The sequence below is a fragment of the Elephantulus edwardii genome, unplaced genomic scaffold (genome assembly GCF_000299155.1).
Source record: "Elephantulus edwardii isolate Elephantulus edwardi_28Jun2011 unplaced genomic scaffold, EleEdw1.0 scaffold00067, whole genome shotgun sequence".
Lineage (NCBI taxonomy): Eukaryota > Metazoa > Chordata > Mammalia > Macroscelidea > Macroscelididae > Elephantulus > Elephantulus edwardii.
The window spans coordinates 5035509-5039545 of NW_006399817.1; positions in this window are offsets into that span (position 1 = coordinate 5035509).

Below are 4037 nucleotides of genomic sequence, written 5' to 3' on the forward strand. Positions count from 1 at the left end.
TTAAAAAAAAGACAAATATCTCTAGGGAAGGCTGCTGTCAGGAACCTCTCAAAAGTGCTAAAGCACAACTATGTCAGTCTGGAGTCTAAAATATGCCTGATTCAGGCCATGGTCTTCACAATTACTTGCTATCCATCAGAGAGCTGGAAAATGATCAAAGATGACAGAAGAATTCATGCCTTCAAGTGGCTCTGGGAAAGAATATTGACCATACCACAGACTGCCAAGAGAACAAATGGGTTTATCCTGGAGAAGATGAAATCAGGCTGCTCCTTAGAGGCAAGGATTTTGAAGCTTCGTCCCATATACTTTGGGCATGTGGCCATGAGGAATCAGTCATTGGGGAAGGAAGAACATCATGCTTGGTGGAGGGACAGTACAGGAGAGGAAGACCCTGGATGAGATGGATCACCACAGTAACTAGGGTAATGGGAGTAGATGTGTCAGAAACAGTGAGACTGACTCAGGATAGAGCAGAGGTCAGAGCTATTGTACATAAGGTCTAGGAGTAGCAGAAAACTTGATGGCACTTAACAATAGGACAGTGTAGAACTATCTTATCATTCCCAAGGCTTTATACAGTCTTTATGGAGATAGGCTGCCACATCTGTGGAGCAGCTAGTAGGTTCAACTACTGAGCAGAGCTCTTAACCCCAGCACCACCAGGTTCTTTAGTACATTTATACTAAAATACAGTTGACTACTATAAAGGCTATTGCCGAGAGTTGTCCCTCGGTTTCAAACAGCTGAATTCCATTTTTTTTTCAAATAAATAAATGTTTCTATTAATTTCTCAAGTAAAAGTGCACTTTACTCTTTCCTACTGGGTACGGTATGTGTTCACCTTAGGAACAGCAGTAGTATTTCAAGTAGAAAATGACAGGGCAACGTTCAAACAGCCGTTGATGAGTTGGAGAAGCTTTATGCATGTAGGCCAAGTGGAAGAGGAGGGAAGTTTGGACATACAAGTTTTAGTTCCTTGAGCTTCATTTTCTCTTCCTTATTTTTAATGCTGATTGGGTCTCTTTTTCCTTCCCTGTCAACACTGTTTCGATCCTTTTTTACTTCATTATGTATTTATTTATTTTGTCCCTGATGCTGGAAGATGCAGTATGTGCTCATTCTGAAAACGAACCTTTCCGCTCTTGCCTCTAAATTTTCCAACTGATCTTGAAATTGATAGGTTCTGTGCTGTATGCAAATGTATGCATATTTGCCCGTGTAGGCCAAAGGAGGGGTGGCTCAGTGCAAATGCCTTTAGAACAACAACAACAACAACAAAAAAATCAAAAAACAAAAAAGACCCAACTTTTGAGATGGAATATTTTGAGATATTCAAGAAAATGAGATAAACTTTTAGAAAACAGAAAGTACAGAGTAATACTCATCTAAGAAATAAATGATGGAGGAAATTGTACAAAACAGCGAGCTCACCTCAAATATTCCATGAATTTCACATGACCCACCCACTTTTTCTCTGTACCTCTGAAGATTACCATATCAGCTGCAATAATACTCTGTTGTTTAAGTGCCAGATTTACATATCCATTTAGCCATGGCATTCCTGAATGTAGAATATTGTACTGTTCTGCCTCGTTTGTCGTTTCTGTAAGAAGGTTAATTTTTGTTCCTTTACCCTCCTTACTTAATCTCATGCCACCCTCTACCTCTCTTCAATCAGTGGTTTGTTTTTTAATCTTTGAATAATTCTCCTCCTTTCCTTTCCTAGTCTCTGTATCCACAGATCCACTGTGCAAATAATGCTGCCTTTTAAAATCTTATCACTCAACCACAAATGTTCAACTCTCTTTGAAAAGATAAGCCAGAGCAGAGAAGCAATGTTACTTCTGGGCTGAGCCTGGGATCCCTTCTTCCTCAAGTGTGTGTTAGAATGGGTCAGAAATTACCATGCTAAATTTCATGGTCCTCTTGGGTCTCTTTCTTGGTAAGCTTTTGCTTTTAGATTGTATTGCAATCTGAAATTGTATCACAAAAAATGTTCGTACCAGAATTGAATCAAACCATTTTTATTTCCAAGTTAAGTTTGGATAATACAGAATAATTTTAAAACATTCAAATTTATGTATCAGACTTAAACTTAGTGGAAAGTTACCTGGGGCCTCCTTCTCTTTCTCTCTGATGTATCTGTGCCTGAGTGGACTCATGTCGCCAAGGGAATAACATACTCATCTTGACTCTGTTTAGACACTTGTGGTCTTTTAGCCTAGTGATAAGGAGGACAGAAAAGAGAGATGAGTAAAGGGAAGGTATCCAGACCTAGTGGGAGTGGATGTGTGCCAGGCTGCTTAGAAAATCACTACAAGAAACTACTGGGCAGCTGCAGAGGCTTAATGTATTATAGGCCAACAGTGCCTCTGTGTGGGGTATCTGAGAGCATGTTGTGGAGAGAGAGGTGAAGACAAAGAGGAAGAGGAAAATATGTGCTTTTTTAAAAGGAATCACATGCTTCAAAGTTTCCTTTAGAAAACACAGTATTAAAATTTCTTTTAAATATAATAATAATTTAAAAAGAAAATACAGTATAGTAAAAAAAGATAATCACAGGTATAGAATATTCTATATGGAGCATATAAGTCTTTTAACTCTATGACCACCACCATCACCTCTTGAAAAAGAAATCTATTTAATATGTTCATTTTTCCTTTCCCCCAATTATTCTATATTTGCCTCTCCCTACCTGCTCTGAACACCCCTTTAACTTCAACTTGCCCTACCAGCCTAAAGGTATGAGGTTCGAATATACCAGCGGCTCCAAGGAAGAAAGATGGGCAGTCTCCTCTCAGGTGATTTACAGTCTCTGAAAACTCACTGGACAGTCAGCTAGGAGTTTGTTCAGACTTGACAACACAACAACTTCAGCACATAGCTGTCTAACCTAATCTGTGTTATTTGTCACTCATCTCATTGCTTTCAGGTTGGAACAGCTGCATTGCTGACCCTCCATCAAGTTTTCAGAGGCTGTAAATCTCATAAGAAGAGAGCACTCCTCTTTCTCCCTCAGAGATCCTGGTGGAGTCACACTGTCTGCCTTTGGGTGGGCAACACAACTCCTTACCCACTAGGCCACCGGAGCTCATATTTTTCACTCAATAGCTTCTTTGAATTGTTCTTTCCCTTATATTTTATTGTTATAGAAACTAGTACCTTGTCTTATTCTCACCTCACCTCTTTGTTACCATTTCTGTTTATTGTTTTTCTCAATAGATGTTTAACATATACAATACTTCATAAGATTTCTATCTTTTCATAAACTCTTATGACAGGATTCAAAGTTATTTTGTAAATTGAAATAACTTCAAGTATTTTCAGTTTCTAAAGTATTTTAATTTTAATAATGTGGTATTTTTCAAATCACAGAAATAATTTTTAAAAATATTTCTGATGTACCACTACAAGGATGTACATACTTACTTCCTTTCTTTAAAAAAACCTCCTCATTCCCTAGAGATAATGAACCACTCCTAAATCATGTTTTGTTTTTTTACAAATCTTTTGTTGCTTTATCAGATTCTCAGTCAATCCGTTGGTGTTCTAAATCATGTTTTAACATGCCCATTGCACGGTTCAAAGAGTCCTTCATCTTAAAGAGTGGTGGCTGGCCTGAGAGCCACTCAGAGGAGCACAACCACTGTCCGTCTGCCTGGCAAAGGCTGAGGGCAGCATAGATGAGCACTGCTGCAAATGGCCAGATACAGTCTTTGGGGACACTTTCCTTGGTACAGCTATGACACAGGAAGGGTGGCAGAGGGCAGAGGATTGACCTAGGAGGAAGACAGTTCCGTTCCAAAGAAGAATGCCTAAGAGTGGCAAGGGCATGGTATGGATGTGGAACTAAAGCACGGAGGACACAGGATGGAAAGCAGGCAGCAGCACCTGGAGGTGGAAAGCCACTCAGGAGAGGTGGCAAAATAAGGATATTAGCTGAAGAAGGGTTGTTGTTGTTGTTATTGTTATGTGCCGTCGAGTTGCCTGCGACTCATAGCGACCCTATGTACAACAGCCCTAAACTCTGCTCT